This window comes from Ictidomys tridecemlineatus, chromosome 16 (genome assembly GCF_052094955.1).
Source record: "Ictidomys tridecemlineatus isolate mIctTri1 chromosome 16, mIctTri1.hap1, whole genome shotgun sequence".
Lineage (NCBI taxonomy): Eukaryota > Metazoa > Chordata > Mammalia > Rodentia > Sciuridae > Ictidomys > Ictidomys tridecemlineatus.
In genome coordinates this window covers 38,522,984-38,550,458 of record NC_135492.1, presented here as the reverse complement: position 1 = coordinate 38,550,458, position 27,475 = coordinate 38,522,984, and the positions used below count along the sequence as shown (strand labels likewise).

The 27,475-nt window shown below is 46.5% G+C and overlaps 1 long non-coding RNA gene across 3 annotated transcripts; it reads left to right on the top strand.

Moving 5' to 3' along the window:
* The first annotated feature begins 8 nt into the window (after window positions 1-8).
* LOC120891614 (uncharacterized) lies at window positions 9-17,485 on the top strand. Of its 3 annotated transcripts, XR_013431305.1 has the most exons (7): window positions 9-111; window positions 1,358-1,544; window positions 2,207-2,306; window positions 6,275-6,405; window positions 12,079-12,193; window positions 13,527-13,596; window positions 17,269-17,485. It is a non-coding gene; the product is annotated as an uncharacterized LOC120891614 (long non-coding RNA). The 3 variants fall into 3 exon arrangements; XR_013431303.1 differs by lacking the exons at window positions 12,079-12,193; window positions 13,527-13,596; XR_013431304.1 differs by lacking the exons at window positions 12,079-12,193; window positions 13,527-13,596 and having other exon boundaries at window positions 1,358-1,548.
* The last annotated feature ends 9,990 nt before the right edge of the window (window positions 17,486-27,475 follow it).

The following is a 27,475-nucleotide window of genomic DNA, read 5'->3' as shown; positions in this document are numbered from 1 at the left end:
CGGAGCCGAGGGCTATATAAGCCGACGCCCCACCCACCCTGGTCCGCCCACCCACGCGGTGCCTGGCCGACTCCGCCCGGCGGCCGCAGGTGTGTCGCGGAGCGGTTCCAGGTGAGCGTCTCCCGACCTAAAGCTGCGGGAACCGAGCTCCTGAGGGAGAACCCCATTTCTGGAGAACGACGCCCCTTGAGCAGCGCAGTTTTGCGCGGATTTCTGGGTGACGCTCCGGCTCCCGCGCTTCTGCTCCCTACCTTAGTCGCGAAGGCCTTCCTTCCGCCTAGCGGGCTGCTGGGAAAAGGGCAAAGGCTGTTATTTTACATCAGATATAAGAACTTAACTGCTGAAGAAATCGCAAGCAGCCAGCACCAGCCCGTCCTTTGATTTTTTTTTTTTATTTTACTTGATTTATCTGTAGGTGTTGCCCAGGATCGAACCCTGTGCCTCTGTGTGCTAGGCAGGCGCTCTACCCCAGAGCCACAACCCCAGCCCAGCCCCTCCTTTTATTATTCCCAATTTCCCCAATTCATTTTTTTTTTTAGGTCATCACTTAAAGGTTTCTTCCATGTTAGAGGAGCTGGGAGTACAGTGTGCGGGTGTCAGGGAGTCCTTGGCCTCTTGAAACCTTGAGAGCCGATGGAGAAGGAAAACGTGCATGGGGGAATCAGATAAAATTAAATTTGAAATTAGTAATCACTCCCCTGAGAGATCCGTGGTGCTGGAAGAACCTTTATGGGGGAGACTAATTGAGAAGGATGGAGCTACAATCCAAAAGCCGAACGGGAAGGGCTAACTTGGTGGGAGGGTGGACAGTATCAACATTGGCAGAAGAGGTTTTGAAAGACGACCCCCCACCACCACCAATGTGGAGCAGACTCAGTGTAGGAAGAAGTAAGTGATTTGGGATTTTGAGAGTTTGAGGAACCCTTTGAGGATTTTTCCAGCATGGTCACAGGGAGTGTAACTTGATCGTTACATCTCTTTTTAAATGATTGCTCAGCAGTGTGGGGGTGTTAAATGGTCTCAGAGTTGGGGCAGGGAGGCCAGTTAGCCAGCCACAGGGTGTGTCATCAAGGCAAGAGAGGAGGGCGACAGTAGGGAAGAACTCTATTTAGCAAGTAAAATGGACAGGCTTATGGATGAATGGTGAAGGAGTGAAGGTAGGTAGCAAGATTGACTCCAAGTTGAAGGTCATAGGAGATTCATTTATAGATTCCAGAAGCATCGAAGGACACCCCTGAGAAAAGTGACCTGAAATGATTGATCAATCTAAATGTAAAAGCCAAAACTATTAATTTTTAGAAGAAAACACAGGAAAAAAGATCTGTGACTTCGAGATGGGCAAATTTTTTTTTTCTAGCAAACAAAAAGCATGAACCCTAAATGAAATGATTGACAGATTGAGTTTTTTCAAATTGAAGTTTTGCTCCTGGAAGAACACTATTAAGAAAAGGAATCCAGAGCCTGGCCCGGTGACCCATACCTATGTCATCCCAGCTACCTGAGAGGCTAGAAGCAAGAGGACTGCACATTTGAGGCCAGCCTGGGCAAGTTAGCAACACCTTGTCTCAAATAAACCAGTTAATGAAAGGGCTGGGGATGTAGCTCAATATTAAAACACCCCTGGGACCAATCCTCAGGACTGAAAGAAAAAAAAAAGGCCAATTGGGGGCGGGGGCGATGTAGAAGAGGGGAGGACCAGGAAGAGCACATAGATTTTAAACATGGGAAATTTGGGTTGGGGGTCTAGGTCATTGGTACCACACCTCCTTACCATCCCAGCACCAAAAATACATGAGGGGGGGCAGGGCGGGGAGTATGCCCATGCTGTTTTGAAAACATTATCTAAATTGTTCTGATTTGGGTGAGGCAATATTTAGCCTTCAGACATTTACTAATTAATTTTAAGCATATGAAAACTGGAACATTATTTGGCAAAATTTGGTATCATCAAATTAGAATATTTATGCAGAAAACAAACATCACCAAAAAACGAGTACATTTTGTTACTCGGGTTGATATACAAAGCCCATTATAGTAATTAAAATGTTAACAGATTCTGTCAAATACTTTGGACTAAAGTAAGAAACGGTAAAATTGCTCTTTATTTTAGATGAAGGTATCTAATGCTTGATATGAGCCACTTAGCCTCATATAATAATTATGGTTAGTGATAAAGATTGCTAAACTCTTTTTTTTTTTTAAATAGGAAAAGACATCTGGGGCTGGGATTGTGGCTCAGCGGTAGAGCGCTCGCCTAGCATGCGCGGGTCCCTGGGTTCGATCCTCAGCACCACATAAAAATAAAGGTATTGTGTCCAACTACAACTAAAAATAATTTTAAAATTTTAAAAATAGGAAAAGATATTCAACAAAGATTTACTGGTTAAAAAAAACGTGAAAAAATGCTCTATGAAATTATCCAAATGATGTTGTGTGCATTTTAAATATGTGACAACATGTCCCACTATTATGTATAACTATAATGCAACAATAAAATTATTTTGTTTAAATAAATCAGGAGGCATTAGAGAAGAATAGCTTTACCTTAGATTAGGTAGAGGGAAGTGAGGGGAGGGAAGGGGATATGGGGATAGGAAAGATAGAAGAATGAAACAGACATTATTACTTTATATGTGACTGCATGACCAATGTGATTCTACAACATATACATTCAGAAAAATGAGAAATTATATCTTATCTATGTATTAGCATACAAAGTGTATAAATGCATTCAACTGTCATGTATAACTAATTAAAACAAAAAAAAGTTAATAAAGGGGCTGGGGTTATGGCTCAGTGGTAGAGTGCTCATCTAGCACATGTGAGGCACTGGGTTTGATCCTCAGCACCACATAAAAATGAAATAAAGATATTATGTCCACCTACAACTAAAAAAATATATTAAAAATAATAAAAAATTATTTTGTTTAATGTTCAACATCAAGAATCCCAAGGGAAATGTAATTGAAACCTTAGAAAGATAGCAGGAAAATTTAAAGGGCTGGGCTGGGGTTGTGGCTCAGTGATAGTGCTTGCCTAGCACATGTGAGGCAATAGGTTCAACCCTCAGCACCGCATAAAAATAAATCAACAAAATAAAGGCATTGTGTCCATCTACTACTAAGACAAAAAAAATTTTTTTTTTAATTTAAAAGGCTAAAATTAAAGATGGACCAGACTATGTACTGGCAGGGGTGTAGAATTGGAAACTCACATACCCTGCTAGTGGAAAAACAAAAAGGAACAACTGTTTTAATCACAGTTTAGCAGTTTCTCTAAAAATTAAACATTTGGCCAGGCATGAGGGCACACACTTGTAATCTCAGTGACTCTGGAGGCTGAGATAGGAGGTTCACAAGTTGGAGGTCAGCCTTAGCAACTTAACAAGACTATCAGCAGGTAAAGCACCCCTGGATTCAATCCCCAATACCAAAAAGCCAACAAACAAATAAATTAAACATTCAACTACCCTGTGACTTGGACACTACCATCTGAATTCTTAACAAGAAAAAGGAAACAATAATAAGAGAAAATATATGTTCAACATGAGCTTTATTTGCAACAAAAACTAACACAAATGTTCAAAATCTGATGAATGAATAAATAGTGGTATGTCCACAGGATAGAATACATTTAGCAATAAAAAGAATGATATACTTACATAAACTTTGTTGATTAATCTCAAAATAATTACAGAGCATGAAGAAAACCAGAAAAAAAAAGGAAACATTTTAAGGATTCTAATCATACAAAATTATATAAAGCACAAAACATCTATTGTAAAGAAAAATGAATGTATAATCTCTCTTCTGGGAAGAGAGATTATAAGGCATGGTGGGACATCCTTCTTATCCCAGTTTGTGAGGCCAGGAAGAGCACTCGAAGCTAGCCTCAGCAACTTAGCAAGGCCCTAAGTAATTTAGTGAGACCCTGTCTCAAAAATAAAAATAAAAAGGACTGCGGATGTGGCTCAGTGGTTAGTGCCCCTGGTACAAAAAAGAAAAAAAAAAAAACTATTGTTAAGCATGAGATGAGAAAATTGAATTGGAACTATCATGCCAGCAAAAATTCAATTACAAAGAGTATGCAGTCCTCTTTGTTATGACAATATTAATAAAGGATACAGATTGTAAAATACCATCCAAAATTCGACTTTCAAATCTCTCAGCTGGTTAGCTTTGTACTGGCTGGGTATGACGCTTTATGTAAATCTGATGATTAAGTCAAATGATGCACAAAAAGAATTCCGTGTACCAAAAAAAAAAAAAATTAAACATGCATAATGATCTCAAAAATCTCAGAGTAAGACATTCTCAAGGGGAAAAAAAAATCTTGGGCTTGGTGATGCGCCCCTGTAATCCTAGCTCCTCAGGAGGCTGAGTTAGGAGGATTGTAAGTTTGAGGCCAGCCTCACCAACGTAGAGGGATCCTGTGTCAATATAAAAACTAAAGAGGACTGGGGACTCGGTGACAGAGCACTCCTAGGTTCAATCTCCAATATGGCCAAAAAAGAAAATTCTTGAAGAAAAACTAATGATGCTTACAAAAAATAGATTACTGGGGCTGGGGTTGTGGTTCAGTGGTTAGAGCACTTGTCTAGCACATGGGCGGCACTGGGTTCCATCCTCAGCACCACATAAAAATAAATAAATGAAATAAAGGTATTGTGTCCATCTTCAACTAAAAAAAATTTTAAATAGATTACTGATTTTAAATGTCTTGACTTTCATTTCACTCTCCCTATGATAGAAAACACTAGAAAAATATTTCAGTTGCAACTCTATTATCCCACCTATGAAAAAAACTAAATTTTCAAATCAATTTCTTCTTTATCTACATTAAAAACTGCAATGTAATTTTTTTTTGTGTGTGTGGTGCTAGGAATTCAATGCTGGGCAAGTCCTCTACTACTGAGATATATCCCCAGCTCCTACATTATCATTTTTAAAATAAATTACAGGAGCTGGCAATGTAGCTCGGTGGTAGAGCACATTCTTGACATGCAAAAGGTCCTGGATTCAATCCCCAGCAGCCCCATCCCAATCTCACAAAATAGTTTACAATAATGAAAGAAACTAAGGCCTTTTTCTTTCCTGGTCTTCTAATGTAAAACTTCACTATTCCCAGCATGAGCTCTAAGCCGGGTATGGAGGCGCACAACTGTGATTCCAGCTATTCAGGAGGTTGAAGCAGGAGGATTGCAAGTTTGAGGCCAGCCTCAGCAACTCAGCAAGGCCCTAAGCAACTCAGCAAGACCTTGTCTCAAAAAAAAAAAAAAAAAAAAACCAACAAAAAAACCCACAATGTGGTTCCAGGACCAGCAACATTAGCATCATCTAGAAATGGGGCAAACTCTCGGTCCCCTTCCAGATCGGCTTCAAAGTCTCCCGGGACATAACTTGGTAGCTGAGTGCTTTCATGGTGTGTGTGAGGCTCTGGGGTTCCAACCCCAGCACTGCAAGAAAAAAGATAGGCAGGCAGAAAGAAAGGAAGGATGGAGAAATGTAGCTTCACAAAATTCAAATGCAGTAGAAACTAATTAAGATTTAGAGTGACCAAAAAAGACTGTTATATCTACTGACCATGATACAGAGAACGCAGTGACTCAGGAGGCTGAGGCAGGAGGATCAAAAGTTCAAGGTCAGCCTCAGCAGCTTAGTGAAATCCTAAGCAACTTAGCAAGACCCTGTCTCAAAATAAAAAATTAAAAAGGTCTGGGGATGTGGCTCAGTTAAAGAACCCCTGGGTTCAATCTCCAGTACCCAGACCCAAAGAATTTATTTCCATGTCAGCAAGACAAATAACTGTTAGATAACAAATCATCATATGCTAAGTGACTTCTAATTTCTAATTATTTTACTAGTTTCTCTCTCTCACCCCAGGGCCTTTGCTTCAGCTGTTTTCTGGTTGTGTACAACTTTCTCTCCAACAGAGGTGACCTTTTGGTTCTCAGCTTAAATGTCATTTCATTGGGGAAGTCTTCCTTCACCCCACAGCAAAGGTCAACTTCTCCCATGATGCATTTTCAAAACATCCTGAACTTCTGTTTTCTTATCCCCATAAGCATGAAACTTCCCCTTAAATCTCTTCCTTCTTCTCTGGACAGTGAACTCCTTGAGTGCAGGGACTTTATCTCTGCCATTCTGAATCCCACCAACCCTTCATATACCTTTAGGGGTTCCATAAATATTCTTGAAATTAATAAATGCACAAATGAAAATTTTGTTCTTTAAGACAAGGTCTTATTTTTTATTTTTTTATTTTATTTTTTAAGACAAGGTCTCGCCATTTTGCTGAGGCTGGCCTCGAACTTGTGATCCTCCTGCCTCAGCCTCCTGATTCACAGAAATTACAGGCCTGTGTCACAGCACCGAGCAGATGAGACCGCCTGCCTCTCAGGCACAGGTATGAATTGGAATGGATGATTTGTCTTCCAATAACTCTGCCACTCCACATCTAGGTCTCAAGTAAGTTACTTCAATGCTTTCTACCCGAGTTCTTTTATTTGTACTTACCTCAAAGGTAAACTACAAGCAGTAAGTGAATATATACATGTAAAGGACTTGGATATCTATTGTTGCAAGAGTATCATGCAGATCAAGAGTATTGGGGACAATATTAGATTTGGCAGCACACACTTATAATGCCAGCTACTCAAGAGACTGAGGCAGGAAGATCACAATTTCCAGACCAGCCTGGGCAACTTAACAAGACTCTGTCTAACTAAAATAAAATAAGGGTGGTGATGTAGCTCAGTGATAGAGCACTTACCTAACCCTCAGGAAGCCCTGGATCCATTCCCCAGTATTGAATAAAAAGCGGGGGGACCCTCAATATTTTTTTGAGTGGGAGAAACTAGACACAAAGTGTGATTCCATGAAGTTCAAGGACAGGCAGAACTCACAAATGAGAACCGGGTTTGATGGCACAGACCTGTAATCCCAGCAGCTCAGGAGGTTGAGGCAGGAGGATCGCAATTCGAGGCCAGCCTCAGCAACTTAGCCAGGACCTGTCTCAAAATAAAACATAAAAAGGGCTGGAGATGTGGCTCAGTGATTAAGCACCGCTGGGCTCAGTCCCCAGTACCACCACAACACCACCAAACTACCAGGAAGATGGAGGTAGATCAGATTAGTAAGGAGTGACTGGAAAGAGTCCAAAGAAGTCTTGGGTGCTGAAAACGTTCTGTGTGTTGACGTGCATCGTGGTTATACAGCCCAATGCATACATATAAATGCATCTTAAATACATGTGCATGCTGGTGTGGTGATACACACCTACACCCAGAAACCCAGGTACTCAGGAGGCTGAGGCAGGAGGATAAGGCATCTTATTGAGACCCTGTCTCAAAATTTAAAAATAAAAAACATAAAAAAGGCCAGGGTTTGTAGCTCAGTGGTAGAGCACCCCTGAATTTCATCCCCTGTACTGCAAAATAGATGATTAATTTTAAAAAATAAAATTTGTGCACTTTGGACAGGGGATGCGGCTTGGTAGTAGAGCACTTTACTAGGCCCTAGTTTCCATTTCTAGCACTGGAAAAAAAATTATATAAAGTACACAAATCTTTTTTTGAGGGGTATGGGGGTGGCATGCTGGGAATCCAGCCAAAGGCCTCAGAGGTGCTAGGCATCACTCTACCACTGAGCTATACCCACAGCGGTACTGTATGCAATTTATATCTCATTAAAAAAAATTTTTTTTTGGTAACTGGGTGCAGTGGCAAACACCTGTCATCCCTGCAGCTCAGGAGGCTGAGGCAGGAGGATCACGAGTTTAAAGCCAGCCTCAGCAATGGCAAGGAGCTAAGCAACTCAGTGAGACCCTGTCTCTAAATAAAGAGATTGTGTCCATATACAACTAAAAAGATATTAAACAATTTTTTTTTTGAGAAAAGAAATGGATCAAGAGCACTCTCTTTCTGTTGGCATTGAGAAGACTCGTCAGCCTCCCCCCAGCACCTCAGAGGGGAACCTAATGTGGTTCAAGCCCCTCCCCTTGTTCCTGCTGATACCCATAAACCACAGCTTCCTGCCACTGACCTGACCTTCACCTGAGACAAGGAGGCCGTGTACATGTCCCAGGAGGCCCAGCAGGGTAGATGGGGACAGGAACACAGATGGCCTTATTCATAACCTAAAGACCAGTGTCCTCCATGTGAATCAGAGCCGATGGACTGAGGACCCTGCCAGTCAGCAGGAGGGGAACAGAGCCCCAGTAGTGGCCTTGCTGGGGATCATCATCTCAGCTATATTGGCCTATTTTATTTTCAAGTGGTAGAAATGCAAAGCGATATGCTTCCAGGAAAAAAGAGCGACTTATTGGAAGGAGATTGATGTGTGTAGGAAAGGTAAGGGTCTCAGCCACCTGTGCTTCTAGGACATTCTCTCTGTTTCTGGTCTACATAAACCCCTAAAACCACAGAACCCCATCCCCAGCCCTATCTTGTATTTTATTAGAGACAGGGTCTCGCTGAGTTGCTTAGTGCCTCGCTGTTGCTGAGGTTGGCTTTGAACTTGCAATCCTCCTGCCTCAGCCTCCCGAGCTGCTGGGATTACAAGCAAGAGCCACCATGCTGGACTTAACTCTTCATTCTTTGTGTAGGCTTTATTCTTTCAATTCAGGAAGAACCCTGAAAGAAGAACTCAGCGTTAGGTTGTTGGAGGGAGCTACTCCTGAGAGCTGTAGTAGTTAGTTTTCAGTTAGGAGACCCCTATAGCTTTATGCGGGCTCTTACTTGCCTGGTGCAGGGGAGAATTTAGCTTTATTCCAAAACTCCGGTTTCAGGAGAAAATTGTTGGGTGAGCTACAACATTGGGGGGCGTGGCCTGCCATTTGCTGGTGCAAGGCTGAAGAATGTGGACCATGGCCTAGAGCTGCAACAGGGGGTGGTGTGGCCCATGAGACCTGCAGTGCTGGAGGGTGTGGCCAGATGTTAACAGCTGCAACACTTGAGCAGGAAGAGGCCTGCAACTTCACACAGACTCCACGTGTCACTACAAGCCGGGAAATCAACTTTTAGTAGCCCCCCCCCATAAGCCTCAATGCTGAATGAACAAAATGTCAAAGGTGACCTTGAAACCAAAGTTTGGAGAGACTGTTGGCAGCTGAGGAGTCCCTGAATTCTGATCAGTGGGATGTGCATAAGGTTCCAAGACTCTGAAGCTGAGAACTTGGGCAGTTCTTCATTCATTCATTCCTGGTTCTGAATTTGAAGAATGAAATTCTTGGGTAAAAATGAGTGAGTGTAGTAGATTTATTAAAAAACAAGTCCAGCATGGTGGTGAATGCCTGTCATCCCAGCAACTCGGGAGGCTGAGGCAGGAGGATCGAGAGTTCAAAGCCAGCCTCAGCAATAGCGAGGCCCTAAGCAACTCAGTGAGACCCTGTCTCTAAATAAAACACAAAATAGGGCTGGGATGTGGCTCAGTGGTCGAGTGCCCTGAGTTCAATCCCTGGTACCAAATAAAGAAATAAATAAGGAACATTTGAACCTCAAGTGCAAGTGGGGAGCTGCAGAGCTGATTTTCTCCCATTGAGAGTGCTACTCTGGGGTTTTATGTACCACTTTTATCATAGCTGTTGGTTCCAACTCCGATTTGGGTTTGGAAGACTAATAATCCTGTTAGCCCTGTCCAGATTTGCCTTCCATTTTCTCCCTGCTTAGGGGAAATGAGAGATTGAAACAATTGAATTGCATGTATTTGGTGGAGGCTGTGGAGCTGCATTGCTGCACAGAGAGCACTTGAAAGGACTCCACGGTTGCTCCAAAATTATGCTAATTCGGATTTGGAAATGTACAAATGCTGTTGGTTGATGAGTCCCAGCTTAGGTCTGCCCCACTTCCATTTTCTCCTAGCTGATGAGGAAGGCGGGTGGGGTCTTCAGACAGGGATTTCTGCAGCAGACTGAGCCATGCAAATATGTCACCAAAGAAGAGTGACATCCCCAAGGAAGGTCAGATAGAAAATAAGCCGATAGAAACATGTTCTGCATCATGTCATTGTGGAATTGCAAATTATAACAAGATAGCTCCTACGTACCTATCACAATGACCAAAACCCAACACGGGCAACACCAAATAGCAACATGGATAGAGAGCTGCAGGAACTGTCGTTCATTGCTGGTGGGAATGCAAAATGACTCAGCCGCTTGGGAAGGCCGCTGGGCAACTTCTTTCAAAAAGAAACCTTCTCTGATCATCTGATCATCAAATGCACTCCTCAGCACATTCCCAAAGGAGTTGAGAACCTGCTCCCACAGAAAAACCTGCACAGATACTTAGAACAACCCCATGAATTGGCAGAACTTGACCCAGAGAGCTTAGAGAAGAATAAAGGGTGGTGCATTCCGACAATGGAATATTTATTATTCAGCACCAAAAAAGAAATCAGCTCCAAGGAAAGACAAGGAGGAGACTTGAATGGATATGATGAAGGAAGCCAATTTGAAAAGGCTATGATCATGATTCCAAGTATAAGACCTTCTGGCAAAGACAAAATTTTGAAGGCAGTAACAGGGAGGGCTCTCCCACTGCCAAGTCACACAGCTGATCTACTTGTCCCTGCTGAGAAGTAGCAGCAGAGCTATGGAGCCGGGTAGCAGTGGCCAGAGTGCGTTGGAGCATCTGGATGCCTGGAGCCCGTCACAAAGCCATTGCAGGCCTGAGGCATGGCGAACCAGCGCCCAGGCAAGCCAAGGAGCGCCAACCTGTCACCTGGGCACTGTACGGACGCCTGCTACAGAGGCCTGCTCCATGCAGTGCTACAGACCAAGCCAAGACCTCAAGCTCCTGCCTTCTGACCTGGGGTCACACAGAGGGAGTGGGGCTAGATGAGGAAGATTCCAAAAATCTGGACCAATAGCGTTAGTAGGTTTCCAAACTCTAATTAGCACAAGTCCGAACCAGTCCTACTGGTGCTTTTTGCAAGCCCTAATTACCGTGAGTTTGGACGAACAGCCACATGACAGTAGATTTTGCATTTTACAGGCAGGTGACAATCTGCAGAAGCCAGATCACTTCTGCATACCAGCAATGTCACAACTGTGTCACTGTGTCCCGCAGGCAATACTGTCTAAATATGCAGGTATTTGACCAGCTACACCTACCGGTCTTGCAACTCCCTTTAGAACATGGGATAATTCAAGTGAAGCAAAATTCCCCGCTTCTGATGGTGGGCTAAGGTTCCAAGACTGAATTCTACCAGGACTTGAGCTCTTGCTTGGAGACCATGTTTTCATAGGAGACCAAAACCAAGAAGCAAGGCCAAGTTCTTCCATCACAAAACTCAATCTCCCAAAAACCTGCCTTACCCACCCAAGCAGCTCCATGTAGGGGTTTATATAGCCCCTGGCTCACTGCTATTGGCCCAAACTTATGCTAATTAGGGTTTGGAAACCTGCTAACGCTATTGGTCCAAGATTTGGCAATCATGCTCAGCTATTGGTCAACTCTCAAGTCACGACCTCGCTTCCCGTCTGCCCCACTCCCTCTGTGTGGCCCCAGGTCAGGAAGCAGGAGCCTGAGATCTTGGTTTGGTCTGTAGCGCTGCGTGGAGCCGGCTTCTGCAGCAGGCGTCTAAACAGTGCACAGGGCTGGGGCCCAAGGATGACAGGTTGGCACTTCTTGGCTTGCCTGGGTGCTGGTTCTTGGTACCTCAGGCCTGAGGTGCCTGTGTGGCAGGATCCACGCAGCCAGGCTCTCCCACCCACATGGCCATGGCCCCCACTCCACTCCCTACCATAGCTTCTCGCCTCCAGCCGTGGCACTACCACTGAGCTACCTCCACATATTTTTCTTTTCTTTATTTTTGGTACTGGAGACGGAACTCGGGCTCATTTCACCACTGAGCCACATCCCCAGCCATTTTAATGTTCTATTTTGAGACAATGTCTCCCTAAGTTACTGAGGCTGACCTCCAACTTGCAATCCTCCTGTCTCAGCCTCCTGGGCCGCTGGGGTTACAGATGCAAGCCCCTGCACCCTGTGGGCTAGTGCATTTTTGAAGTGAGTTATCTTTTTACATTTAAGCTTTAAAATGATACTTTGGGATATGCACTATTATCACTGTTTTTCAGATGAGAAAACTGAAGTTCAGATATTCCCCAAGCACCCCCCCACACACACATAATGCCAAAGACCATCCAAAGGACTCAACCTCTCCCTTCCTGACCTGCCAGGAGGAATCGGAAGGTGGGTAGAACTGAATGGAAGTCAGGACTCCAGAGCTGACCAGTAGCCTTAGTAGGCTGCCAAAAATTTGGACCAATAGTGTCAGTACATTTCCAAACCCTAATTAGCATAAGTTTGGACCAATAGCAGTGAACCAGGGGCTATATAAACCACTAGACTCAAAGATTCATAGTAGGGCTTCTATACAGTGCCTAGCATGGATTTTGTGAGGGTGATTTCTCCGTGTTGATCGGCTTGACGGGACCTTGGTTCCCTTGGGGTTTTAGATATTTTTTTTCTTAAGGGTTAAGGGTTTTACTATGTGGCCCAGGTTGACCTTTTATCCTGGGCTTCAGAGATTCTCCTGCCTCAGCCTTCTGAGCAGCTGAGATGAAGGGCAAGGGTTTTGCTCCCCAGCTCCTTGTCCAGGTCTAATAAATATACCCTGACACCATAATTGTATTATTTGGAATGGGTTCATCACCCTAAAAATCTCATATGAGTTTTGCCTGTTCACTTCTTGCTTCCTGGATGCATGGTACAACTTCTCTTCCTTCTGAAACCAAAGGGGAGGTATATATCTGTATTTATAGATGGACACAATACCTGTATTTATTTTTATGTGGTGCTGAGATCAAACCCAGTGCCTCACAAGAGCCAGGCAAGTGCTCTAGCCCTGAGCCACAATCCCAGCCCAGAAACAAGTTTTGATGTGAAACTTGGCTTCACAGAAGATACAACCTTAAGTGTTCACTCTGGACTCTGGGTGATTTTGATGTCCTGGTGTAGGCTCATTCCTGTAACAGATGGGCCACTCCAGGGGACTGTGTGACAGAAGGGGAGGTGGTTTATGGTCTGGGAGCAAGAAGAATGTGGGGAATTTCTTCTTTCTGCTCAGTTTTACTATGAAACGAAACTAAAACTGCTTTCAAAAATTAATACCGAGCATGTCTGTAATCTCTGTGATGCAGGAGGCTGAGGCTTGAGGATCGTAAGGTCAAAGCCAGCCTCGACAATTTAGTGAGGCCCTAAGCAACTCAGTGAGATGTTGTCTCTAAATAAAAAATAAAAAGGGCTGGGGATGGGGCTCTGTGGTCAAGTGCCCTGAGTTCAATCTCTGGTGAAAGTAAGAAAGAAAGAGAGAGAGAGAAAAAGAAAGAATTAAAAATAAGTATATGCTAATAAAAAATACATTAGCTCATGACTGATACATAACATATTCAGTAACTGCTAGTTTTTATGATTATTATATTTATGTAACACATCCTAATCAGCTCTGATATGCTATGGTCCCATGATGGTAAATGAGAGAATGTAATAATTTTTTTTAAATATTTATTCATTTATTTTTCAGTTTTCGGCGGACACAACATTTTTGTTGGTATGTGGTACTGAGGATCGAACCCGGGCCGCACGCATGCCAGGTGAGCGTGCTACCGCTTGAGCCACATCCCCAGCCCCAGAATGTAATAATTTTTAAAAATCATAAAAATATGCCCCATTCCTATTTTATTTTAAACCCCTAGGCTTAAATCACCTTAGACCAATGGAAAAAGAGTACCTTAAGAAATCAAGGTAGTTGAAACTGCATGGCTTGAATTCTGACCTGTCACTTACAAGCTGTGTGACCTGGGGCAAATTCTTAAGTCTCTCTGTGCCTTGGGGTTGTTTTTTGCTCCCCTCTTTTCAAATGAATGGTTTTATACCACTCTCACAGGAATGTTGTGTGGATTCAATGTGTTAAAGTACATAAGACAGGAACAGGCACATAGCAAGCATTTTTTCATTTGCTGATACTATTTTAGATACATACAGACTGAGGCACAGAGACATTAGGTCACTTGCCCAGGGTCACACAGCTGGGAAATGGCAGGTTAGGGTTAAACCTCAGATACTCTTCTGAGGACAGACAGACAGGTGTGTACGCAATTACAGAGGAACTAAGTGCTAAGAAAGAGCTTAGATCTGTGACAACTCTTAAGAGAACTTTGTGCATGTCTGAGGGTTTGGAAGACTTTCAGGATCAGAGGGTGCCTAACCAGTGGCTTAAAAGATGAGCCATGTGACCAGGAGAGAGCAAGAATCATAGCAAATAACCGGGGATGAGGTAGAACAGTGGAGAACAGCCAATCATTCAGGGTGGATGCATCATGGAAAGCAACCTGGGGCTGGGCGTGGTGGCGCACATCTGTAATCCCAGCAGCTCAGGAGGCTGAGGCAGGAGGATCTTGAGCTAATCTCACAATTTGAGTCCCTGAGCAAGTTAGCGAGACCTTGTCTCAAAATAAAATATAAAAAACGGCTGGGGATGTGGCTCAGTGGTTAAGGGCCCCCTGGATTTAATTCCTGGTACCAAAGAACAAATTTAAAAAAGAAAGAAATTAAACTGGGATGTGATAGCAGCCTTAGTTTATCATAAATCATGGGGGCCCAAGGGACACTTTACCCCCTGAAAGTGTGGTTTTCAAGCCTTCTCAATAGACAGACAGGTCCTCCTTTGTCCTTCTTTATTTTTAATTTTGAGATAGGGTCTCATTAAGTTGCTTAGGGCCTCTCTGAATTGCTGAGGCTAGCCTCCTGTCCCAGCCTCCCTAGTCACTGGGATTACAGGCACACGCCACCGTGTTCAGCGTCAGGTAAAATCTTACAATGATTCCTAGAACTCAGGCAAAAGCAGAGAAGCTTTAGGTGACAGGGAGATGTGCTTCAGACACTCCCCCACCTCCAGCTTTCCTGCCACCCCCTCACATCCATGTAGAACCCCAAAGAATACCCTTTGAGAAGATCCGACCCCATCTCCCATCCCTTAGTTTCACAAAGGAAGAAACAGGCCACAGGGAAGCGAATGGCCACACCACCCCTGGTGATAAGAGCCAGGACTTGGGATGCCCAACCAGGAGTCTTCTGGCTTTATTCTCTTTGGAAGTTTGTTTCTGTGTGTGTGAGAGAGAAATAAGGGCTTTTTTTTTGGTACTAGGGGTTGAACCCAGGGGTGCTCAACCACTGAGCCACCTCCCCAGCCCTATTTTGAATTTTATTTAGAATCAGGGTTTCACTGAGTTGCTTAGTGCCTCGCTGCTGCTGAGGCTGGCCTCCAACCTGTGATCCTCCTGTCTCAGCCTCCCAAGCTGCTGGGATTACAGGCGTGCTCCACCACGCAGGGCGAGATCAGGGTTTTTGAAGGCTGTTGGGGGAGAGGAGAAAGGCAGGCAGGATAATAAGAAAACCTGTCTTCTTGGAATGGGGGTGTCCCCAGCTGTACACACGGGAGGCCATGAAACATGACCCCAGAGAAAGCGCTCATCTCTGCACCTTGGATCAGACTGTCCTTCCGCATCCCACCCCCGGCCTCTAATTGAGGGGAATGAAAGTTCCCAGGAGGGAGGGAGGGAAGCCCGAGGGACAGGTGTCCTGCTGGCGAAGGGTTGATGTGAGCCAACCTGGCAGCTCAGGGTATTTTTAGGCCTCTGTGCTCACCCCTGCCCCTGGGCTGGAGGCAGATTAGACAGAAACGCAACCCAAGCGGAGGTCAGTTGGGAAAGAAAGACTGAGAAAAACCCCAGTTTTGATCCAGGAGGGGGGCTGAGGAACCTGGGGAGGGCCCTGTCCTGGGGGATGTCACCAAGGACAGAGAATATTCCAGAAAAAAAAGTGTCTGTATTGAACGTGTACAGATTCTCTTTGCCTTGCCATTCCTGCCCTAAAAAATGTTGTATAACAGCTGCCAACAGAGCATTGATATTGCATTAGGTGTTACAGGTCAACTAGGGAGGATTTAAAGTCTATAGGAGGCCAGGCACCGTGGCGTGGGCCGGTAATCCCAGGGATATGAGAGGCTGAGGCAGGAGGATTGCAAGTTCGAGGCCAGCCTCAGCAATTTCGTGAGGCCCTCAGGAATTCAGGGCAACCCTGACTCAAAATATTAAAAGGACTGGGGATGTGGCTCGGTGGTAAAGCAGCCCTGGGTTCAGTCCCTGGTACCAACACACACACACACACACACACACACACACACACACAGCTGGATGGGTTCTATACAAAGACTGTGCCATTTTATATAAGGGACGTGAGATCAGGGATCTTGATATCCTAGGTATCCTAGGAGGGTCCTGGGCCCAATCCCTACTGGATACAGGATACCAAGGAATGACAATACCTCATTTGGGGCTGGAGATTTCTTATCAAACTCATGCATCTGGATTATTTCTCACCACCACCACCTAGAACCTCAAATGGGCCCCCAGCCTAATTTGGCTATTATACTCTTATTCTTTGCTACCAGCTATTGAAGCAGGGGTGCCTATCCATCACTATTGAGCTACATACCCAGCCCTTTTCACTTTGAGACAGGGTGTATCCAAATTGCTGAGACTGGCCTCCCATTTACAATCCTCCTGCCTCAGCCTCCTGAATCACTGGGATTACAGGCATGTGCCATTGCACCTGGCTTTAGCTTTTTTTATTTTATTTTATTTTTTAATTTTTGGACAGTGCTGGGCATGGCACATGGGGTTTCACAGATGTCAGAAAAGCACTAACTCACTGAGCTAGCCTCAACCCAGCCTTCACCACCAAACTTCTAACAGCCTCTGTAACCCACCTCCTCTGTCCATTCATACCTCTGCTTAGGTTTTTACTTATCTAAGACAACTTTCCAACCCACTTAACCCTCAAGCACCTATATTCTTTTTTAAAACGAGGTGCTAAGAATCAAGCTCAGTGAAGTCAATAGTGTTTAAGACAGATATTCAAAAAACATGGCAGCTCTTAAGAACTAACCTTAACCCTAAACCCTCAAATGTTCCAGCAACATTTGAGGGTTTAGGGTTAAACCCACCTTCTCTCAAGATTCTTAACCAGAGCGTTTGAAATATGAAATTCACAAACCGAGACCAAAACTCTCCACCCACAGGTGAGAAACCCACAGCGATATTCTTGCACCCACATCCCCAGCTAAAGGTTTATATAGCACTTGGGTCATTCCTATTGGTCCTAACTTATGCTAATTAGGGTTTGGAATCCTACTAATGCTATTGGTCAGTTCTCAACTAGAGACTTCCATTCAGAGATACCCCACTTCTATTTCCTCCCTGCAGGTCTGGAAGCAGGAGGTTGCTGTCCCGGGACAGTATGTGCTTGCAGGTCGCTGCTGCCCACCCAGGGCCACCACTCCACTGCTCCAAGGCTCTGCTGCCGCTTCGTGCAGGGCCCTGGGTTTGATCCTCAGCACCACATAAAAATAAATAAACGAAATAGAAGTATTGTATCCAACTACAAGTAATAAATAAATAAGTAAAATGCATTAGCCCACAAGATACAGTGGACTGTTTCTGTAACCCCAGCGACTCAGGAGGCTGAGGCAGGAGGATTGCAAGTTGGAGGTCAGCCTCAACCACTTAGGGAGACCTTGTCTCCAAATAAAACATTAAAATAGACAGGGATGTGGCTCAGTGGTGAAGCATCCCTGCGGTCAATTTCCAATATCAAAAGAAAAGGAAGATGCAGGGATGTGACTCAGTGGTAGTGACAAGGGTCTGTGGCGATGCACTGGCAGCAAGAAGATGGAAGTGGGGCAGACAAGAACCAAATTGGGACTTGAGAGTTGACCAATAGTTTCCAAAACTTAGCATAAATTTGGACCAATAGCATTGGTACTTTTTCCAAACCCTCATTAGCATAAGATGGGAACAATACCCCTGACCCCAAGGGCTATATAAACCCCACAGGAGGCAGGGGAGACAAAGAAACTGTGTTATCATTGTTTTTGTTTGTTTCTTTGTTTTGTTTTGTTTAGATTCCCCCCCCCCCAGTGAATATCATTATCTTGGTTTGAGGATTTCACGGTTTAAATTCTGGAGAGAAGAACCTTGGGAAGAAAATAAATTGATATTTAGCTTCTGAGGTCATCAGCAAGACTTATGCTCTGCAGATGCCTGTGACCACACAGACCCCTGACCTGCCAGCAGAAGTCAAAATCCAGTGTCATTTCCTAAGTCCTGGACTCAGTAAAACCGTGGATTCAATTCTCAGTTACCCACCCCCCCCAAAAAAAAAAGATTCAACAGTAAGTGCGTGAAAGAGACCTTGAGAATGAAGTTTTTAGATGCGACTGGCACACAGGGCCACGTTCTCCAATTCTGCTGGTGGGTGGGGTCTGCGTGAGGCTTGGAACTGTCGCCTGTCAAGGCTACACCATGTCCTCCTGTGGGGCAGCCCCCAGCTGCTCACCATCCATTTCTTCTTTCCTAATTCTCGTGTGAATTTGAAGAACGAAATCCACACTTCAGGATGAGTGAGTACAAATTTTGGAAAAAGAAACAGGATTCGAGGTGTCCTGTGCAAGAGGGCGACAGCAGGTTTTCTCCCATAGAATGTTCTAGCATGGGGCTGCTGGTCTACACTTATGCTATTGAAGGTTTGGAAAAGTAATAATGCTCTTGTTAGCCCTGAATCCCATTCAGATTTACCTTACTTCTCTTTTCTCCCTGTTTAGGGGACACGAGGGATTTAAGTCTAAATTGCACATCTCTGGAGGTGTCGGGGTGCTGCGGATCTAGAGCACTGCATGGAGTGTAGTTCTCGGAAAAGGGACTAATATTGGCCTTAAACTATGCTAATTAGGGTTTGAAAAATGACCAATGGGATTGTTCCATTTTATGCTAATTAGGGCTTGGAAACGCACTAGCGCTATTGGTCCCATTTTATGCTAATTAGAGCTTAGAAACGCACTAGCGCTATTGGTCAACCACCTAGGCTCCACCCTCATGCAAATCAAGAAGGGAAAGGTTCAGGTCTTCAGATAGGGCTGCAGCCTTGCCTGGACCCTAACCTGGCTTCTCAGGGCGACTGGTTGGCTCACTACTCAGGCCAGCCACCCCTGTATGGCGGGTTCACGCAGCTTGGCAGCCACAGAGCCATGTCACCAGGGCCTCATGCTAGGCAAGCGCTGTCCCACTGAGCCACATCCCTGGTACCCTACATACCTTCACTGGTACAGATGAGCATCCTGGGGTTCAGAGAGAGACAGATTTACCTGCCTGCGACCAGAAACAGCACGGGGCAGCTGCAGAGAACTCACTTTGCCCTTCCACACCTGGCCATTTCTCTACAGGGTCTGACAGTCCCTCCAGGCTACAGGACCCTGGGTACTTCCCTTCTGAAATAGTCCCCAAAGTTACCTGGGCCCCAGCTTCTCACAACTACTAAGGTCACCCACTTGCCATGAGAGCTGTTGTCCCCAAGCAATTATTAATAGGGCCTCCTCCCCTTCCCAGAAGTGTCCTGTGTCTGGGACAAATTGCTTGGCCACCCGCTTCCTCACCCTCCCCTGGCCAATGGCTGTGGGGAACCTCTCAAGCTGTGTCTCCTTTCCTTCTTCCAAGTCACCCGAGTCCAGGTCGGAGTTCTTTCACGATTTTTCTGAACACCCGAGAGAAAAAAAAGAAAAAGTGAAATGCGGTCAGCAGATATCTCTACACCGGCCATGTCCCTTCCCTGGGGGCAGGGCCTGCTGGTTCCTTCTGTCCACTTCATAGGACATGCTCCCAGAAATGGGCTGACATTGAATGCAAAGCTGTTTTTTTCCTTCTAGAAGGGAGCTTCTGCTTAATCCCAGGTAAGAGAACACCCTAGAAAATGTTTTCCCAATTAAAAAAAAATAAGGTAGGCCTGGAAGGATACCTCAGGTGACATGAAGATAAGTTGGGGCTGGAGATGTGGCTCAGGAGTAGAGCACATGCCTAGCAGGCGTGGGGGGCTGGGTTCTCTGCTATACATAGAGAAAATAAAATGGGTTGGACTTGAGAAGAGATTTTTATTATTTTTAGGTACTGGGGATTGAACCCAGGGCACTGAACCACAAGCCACATCCCTAGCCATTTTATATATATATATGTTTTTGAGTCAGGGTCTCACCAAGTTGCTTAGGGCCTCAATAAGTTGCTAAGGCTGGCCTTTGAATTTGCAGTCCTCCTGCCTCAGCCTCCTAAATCGCTGGGATAACAGGCTTGTGCCACCACGCCTGGCTTCAGTATGACTTGTGTATATAACTGGGGAGAGGTGACTCTGGAGACAAACCCCCCACCCCAACTCTGGCTCTGGTCTTTTCTTCCCCCCTCTTCGATACTCTGTGAGCCACACATTTACTGCTTGCTGGTGACACTCTGCTCAGCTGATTTTTCTCTCTGATCCTGGCCCTTCGGGTGCTCCTCTGGAGCATGACCAGGCCAGGCCCTGCCAGGGCCACATCTGAGCTATAGGAAATCCTCTTATGTGCGCATGTGCAGCTCTGCTGACCTTGGGGGTGGAGCTTCAGGCTCTCTGAGCCTCCTCTCTCTTGGGTTTGCTGAGATGAGAGTGAGTCCAGTGACCTCCATCCTGCAAGGAGCCCATAGACCAGATATAGTCTCCACCAGATACAGCCCCCCCCACCACCAACCTTGGAGTTCCTGGCCTCCAGAACTGTCAGAAACAAATCTCCATGCTTTATAAGTTTCCCCGTCTCTGGTATTCTGTTACAGCAATGCAAAATGATGCAAGAGACAGGGTCCAGTCCCTTTCTGGTCAGCAGATGCTGGGACACTTCATCTCATCCCTTCTGTGGGACCAGGACTATACAAAGGCAGGGGACAGCAGCATCTGTCTTGCCTACCACTAGATCTCATCACAGTGGTGACCAATAAAGCTCAGGTGACTGAATAGGAATTTTAGGCTGTGGCCAGGCTCTGGGGTGGGCTGGGGTTCCCCACCTGAGTGCTCAGCAGTCCCCTGTGATGTCCTTATGACAGCCATAGAACCAGTGTCCCTGTTTGCTCATATAATAAGGGATCTGTCCTGTTCAGCTCTCTCCCCAAGCTCATGAGTCAAGGGCTGGTCCCTGCCACAAAGCAGCTTCGGAGCCGCAGAGTGTCACCTGGATGGGTCTGAACGTGGGTGACAAGCATCTCCCAGGGCCCCGGAGCCACACAGGCATGGGGACCATTGCTGGGGCCAGCCAAGGTACATCGACCTGTTACCCAACCTGGAATTTACCTTATCCTTTTGTTTGTTGATGTTTACTGCTTCCAGACTCCTCTGATATAGCATGAAACCTATCCGGGTCGCAGTTCAATGCATGTCACCTAACGTGCGGACCAAGTAGGTGCTCAACGAATAACTTAACCACTAGCATTAACTGACAGGAAAGGAGATACCGGGCTCTCCCTCCTCTTTGCAAGGCCTGGAGGTGGTATTCACAGGGTTTCCAAATTAAGATTCTAGAACTGCTTCTGTATCCTTCAAATGGTCCAATTTGAGGTTCTGAGGCCACAATCTAGGCGCAGGGTTTGCGCGATTTGTGGCTCTCCAGCGACACCTGGTGGCCATACTTAGATCTACATCTTTAAGAAAACCCTATTTTTGAAGTCTCAAACTAGGATGGACATAGAGGAGGGGAAATTGAAAAGGTGAAACGGTGGCCATCGGGGGTTCTGGGGAAAGCAACTCGGTGGTAAAAGAGGAAACCTAAGCGGATGCGATGGTGCATGCCTGTCATCCCAGCAGCTCAGGAGGCTGAGGCAGGAGGATCACAGTTCAAGGCCAGCCTCAGCAACAGCAAGGTAGGTGCTAAGCAAGTCATTGAGACCCTGTCTCTAAATAAAATGCAAAATAGGGCTGGGTTGTGGCTCAGTGATTGAGTGCCCCTGAGTTCAATACCTGGTACAAACAAAACAAAACAAAACAAAAAAACTAGAAACCTTTCTTTTTCCTGTGCCTATTTTTAAATTTCTCTTTTCTTTCTCCGCCTCCTCCTCTACCTCTTCCTTCTCCTCCTCCTTGGACACTGGGGATGGAACCCAGGGGTGCTCTACCCCATCCCTTTCTACTATTTATTTTGAGATAAGGTCTCAACAGGTGGTAGAGGCTGGCCACAGACTTTCGATCCTCCTGCCTCAGCCTCCTCAGTCGATAGGATGACAGGTGTGCACCATCATGCACTACTGAGATTAGGTTCTAACAACATTGCACAGACCAAACGATATCTGTCCATGTGGTAAGTTTGGTCCAGAAGCCACTTGTGCAGGACACCTGGTGAGCACGGGACATGCAAATCCACCTTCCCAACCCTGCTTCAGACCCAGCCAGCCATCCCCTGCTGGTGACAGAGTAGCTCCTCCTCCCCTCTTCTTATATTCTTTGTAAAATGGGGGACTTACTTCAGAAACTCCAAAGTGGCTCTTATTTTCCTTCCAAATCTGGCCCCAGATATATATATATATTTTTTTAACCTGCAGAGTAGGATATGAACTTTGAATTCATGGCAAATCTGTAAAAACCAGGAAACTTAGCATCTAAGACTGGGAACACTTCCCGGGGGGAGAAGTGAGACCCAATCTCTAAATAAAATACAAAATAGGGCTGGGGATGGGGCTGCGTGGTCCAGTGCCCCTAGATTCAGTCACCAGGTTTGTGCAATACTGATTTTTACCACCAGAGGGAAGCAGAGCTGCAAAGTTGACCTGGGTCTAAAGGGCCTGGGAGGTTCCTCTCCCAGGAACTTGGCTGGGGAAGGGTCAGGAAGCAGAAGGGCCCAGGAAGGCTGGGAACCGTGCCTGACCCTGGGAGACACAACTAGAGGAGGGGCAGCGAAGGTTTATAGAGAAGGAAATTCTGGAGCCAGGCCCCAGCCTCTCCAATAGCTGGGACTTCAGGTGCTTGCTATCACATCTGCTTGATGGTGATTATCTCTTTTTGCTTTGCTTATTAAATGTAACTGAGTTTTTTTTAAATTAAAGTGTCCATTCTGACCCAGACCTCTGATATGCCTTGCCTAAATACCTGCAGCCTGAACGCATTCATTCAAAAAGAAATTAGCGTCTGGATGTGGTGGTGCATATCTGAAATCCCAGCTGCTCAGGAGGCTGAGGTAGGAGGATCGTGAGTTGGAGGCCAGCCTCAGCAACTGCAGAAGGCCAGCTGCAGGACAATGGCCACGTGCATCTTAATTTGAGCCACCAGGAACCAGTCTGCAGCCAAGAGGGACAGGATTAGCTTTGCCCTTTATAAGGCCGCTTTGGCCACTGTGGAGGGACAGAGGAGACAGAGAGGCCACCAAGGGGCCACGGAGGCCTTAAGGTAAGAAGCGTGGGGTTGACTTGGAGGAGCTCTTCCTGCCCTTGATCGTCTCAACGTGAGCTTTTGGGGGACACCTCCCATCCAGACCATAACACCCACAATCCCGTTTACTGCTTAGCCCCAAGAGACATCTGTGGCACTGCAATTTCCAAGGTGTCCACAGAGACATCTCCCCCTCCACGTTCTCTTCATGTGAGGTGACAGTGATTGGTCTCCCTGGAGAGGTGGGGTCTCTGCTTCCTTCCCTAGAATCAGTGTGGCCATGTGACTGTGGCACAAGGAGTGCTATGTGACTTGTGAGCCCCAATCACCCAACATGCACAGCCTCCACCTGTTTCTCTAGGGACACTAGCTCTTGGAGCTCAGCCTCCATGCTGTGAGGAAGCTCAAGTGTCTCTCAAAAGGACCTAAGGTTTGGCCACCAGCCTGTGCTGCTAGTGGGAGATGGTGAAACCTTTGGGAAGTGGGACTAATGGAAAGAAGCGAGGTCATTGGGGACATGTCCTTGAAAGAGATATTGCGTTCCTTGTCCCTTCCTGTCTCTTTGACTTCTCAGCCACCATGAGGTGAGCAGACATTTCTCCAGTGAGCTCTTGCCATTATTCTCACCATACGCCCAAAGAGATGGGGGCCAATCCATCAGGGATGCAAACCTCTGAAGCTGTGAGTGAAAACAAACCTTTTGTCTTTTTAAGTTGATTATCTCAGGTATTTTATTACAGTAGCAGAGAGCAGACTAATACATTATTAGGCCATATGGATAGATCACGGGTGGGTTTTCCAGTCAACACCTTCACCTGGGGTCTCAGGTGATGACCAGGTTTGTGAGTAAAGAAGCCTTTGAACTAAAGCTTTTGGGTGGCAACAAGAGGAGTGACCCTGAACAAGAACCACCTTGCCAAACCCACTCAACCAAACCCACTCGGGAGATAACAGTAAAAACACCATTGCTGCTTCTGTTCAGTCTAATAATAACAATCTTGTCCAGAGGAAGAAACAGTGTCCATAGTGATAGGTGCGGTGCAGAAAAATAAAACCAAACAAGGGGTGGGGGGGGGCGGGCACTGGTATTTCGGTTCAGGGGGTCAAAGGAGGCATCTCTGGTGGTGATATTGAGGATGAATGGAAAATCAGTTCCCCAGATTTCCAATAGAGCTGACCTTGAGGCTCATTGGATGGACTTGGGTCATGTGCCTATCCCTGAGCCAATCAGCGTATGGGTGGCTAAAGTGGAGCATTCTGATTGGTCAGACCTGGGTCCTGAACCCACCCCAGAACCAGGAGGCGGGAGAACTCAGGCTGGGGCTTCTTCTACTCAGAGCCCATTTCTGGGGGAAAGGAAAGGCTTGGAGGATCCCAGCTCCCCGGAGTCGTCCCACATATGGTGACATGGCCCCATGTCAGGAGTCCCTATCACCAGGACTCTGTATCAGTTTGCTAGGGCAGCCGTACTAGGGTGGAGGGAGGTTCTCCCCTCTGGATTTCCTAGAAGAGTGGGCAGCAGTTCTTGGCTCTCCTGGGCTTAGAGATGAATCCTCGGAACCTCCGAGCCCAACAGCACGTGGCCATCTCCACCTCCATCTCTGTGTCTCTTAATTTTTTTTTTTAAATTCTGAGACAGGTCCTCACTAAGTTGCTCAGGGCCTCGCTAAACTGCTGAGGCTGGCCTCCAACTCACGATCCTCCTGCCTCAGCCTCCCACGCTGCTGGGATGACAGGCGTGCACCGTGTGCCTGGCTGGGCCAGCCTTTGGTATCCATATTTCAGATGACCATTGTTTGAGGGTTGTCCCCTGTTGGGAGGACAGTTGGGGTGAGGTGGCCCCGAGGGACCAGAGACAATTCTCAGCAGAAGGGGGACATCTGTGGTCTTTAGCAGCAGCATTCACAGCAGCTGGGGGAACGACAGTCCATCAGAGGGGACCTGGGGGGACAGGCAAGCAGGCGGACAGGCAAGTTCTTTCAATTCCTTACGCCTCGGTTTCCCCATTTGGGGATTTGGGAAGTGCCTGCATTAGGAACAGCTATGAATTAATACAATTTATTAATATCATTATTCATATCAATATAATTAATGTATTTCATATTTTTCAAATGCTACCCATGGGTAGTGGGAAGCGTTAGCTATTATTAATCACCCTTTGTCCCATCCTGGGAATGAAAGACCTTCTGGGCTGGCCACTGGGCATCCTTCCTGACCAACTTCAAATAAACCCAGAAAAAAGAACGAACCCAGTCTTCAGGGACCGTTTCCCAATTGGGGAAACTGAGGCCCGGCCCAGCGCTGACTCCCGGGGTCAGACAGAACCAGACTTGAACCTCAGCTGTGTGACCTTGGGCCAAGAGCGCTGCCTCTCTGGGACTCAGTTTCCCTGGTCTGTAAAATGGGTCACCATGGCAGCTCCAGTTAGACCTTAAAGGACGCTCTCAGAATGAACATGGTTAGTTTTTTGTGTCTTGACCAATGTTATCCTGAAAGATGGACGCATAGGTGGCCGCTGGGGAGGGAGGGGACACGTTTCAGCTCAGGCTCCTCAGACACCCGGGCCTCTCTCCTAGAGCCGGCCTCCACTGTGCGGCCTCCCATGTCCGTAGAGGCCCCTGTGGGGGTCTGGGCTGAGGTCCCACCAGGAGATCAATACCCAGGCACTGACGCGTCTGCCTCCAGCCCCACCGAGTGGCTTAATTGTATAGAGCCGGTGCTGTCGCCAGGTCCTCGAGCGTCACAGCCCGGTGGTGACAGCCGTGCTTGGCGGAGAGGTACATTGATTAGGGAGACAGCTTTTATCTGGGCTTCCAGAGGGACCGGGGACGGGAGCGCAGCGGCCAGGCTGTTGACAGTGACAGCCCGCCGTCGTGTAGGGCTTTGAAGATAACCACTGAGGTCACCCTGGGAAAGCAGCGCCGGCCGGGGTCACTTTCCTCCACCCCCCACTTTCCAAGGGGGGGGCCGTCAAAGCCCAGAGAAGTCCTGGAACTAGGTCAAGTTCACTCCCGTTCACTGACCCGTCTTCAGGGATCCTTTCCCAGTTGGGGAAACCGAGGCTCAGCCCAGAGCTTACTCACGGAGTCAGACAGAAGTGGACCTTGGCCCCTGCCCTGTGTCACCTTTCAGTGATAAGGACATTCACCCACAGCCCTTTTTTATTTATTTATTTTTATTTTTTTTATTTTTGAGACAGGCTTTTGTTACATTGCCCAGCCTGACCTTGAACTTGAGATCCTCCTGCCTCAGCCTCCTGAGTGGCTGGGATGACAGGTGAGCCCTGGACTCGGGGACAATGATGTGGAAAGGGTGAGGTTGCTGAAAATAGCAGCTTTCAGGATCTCGGAATGACCCGAGCCAGGTGTGGGTGGTGCTAGGTCCCTCTGCAAACCTACTTTATTTTACTTCAACTCTCTGGTGCAGGGTTGAATATCTCCGTTTTATAAATGGACCCGCTAGGCTGTGGTGTGGGGGGGCAAAGGTCCTTGACCAAGGTCACACAGGTGATCAAGGAAGACTTTACTTCTTTTTTGCAAAATCTGGGTTTGTCAGCCAGCACGGTGGCGCCATGCCTGTACTCCCAGAGACTCGGGAGGCTGAGGCAGGAGGATTGCAAGTTCGAGGCCAGCCTCAGCAAATTAGCAAGAGCCCGTTTCAAAAGAATAATAAAAGAATAATAAAAAGGTCTTGGGGTACAACTCTGGTGGAGTGCCCCTGGGTTCAATCCCCAGTACCACAACCAAAAAAAAATCTGGGCCCATCTCAGGACCTCTGTGCACTTTTAACTCATCCCTGGGTCTTTCCGAGTTCCCACGTGCACAGACTGGAACTGAGAACCGGGGCAGGACCAGAAAGGAATGGGACATGGTGATCACTGACCAGGAGATGTCAGACACCTGCTCCAGCCCTGGGGCAGAATTTTCCTTCAGATCCTTTCTTCCCAGTGGGGCACAGACCACCTGCAACCCAATGACTGGGGTGTGCGTTCAGGAGGCCTGGGGTGGGGCCATATATTTAACGAATCATTCAATTAATTCATTCATTTTGTACCAGAGATTACACCCAGGGGCACTTAACCACTGAGCCACATCCCCAGGCCTTTTTATTTTTTCGTCTTATGACAAGGTCCTGATAAGTTGCTCAGGACCTCGCTAAGTTGCTGAGTCTGGCCTCCAACTTGCGATCCTCTAGCCTCAGCCTCCTGAC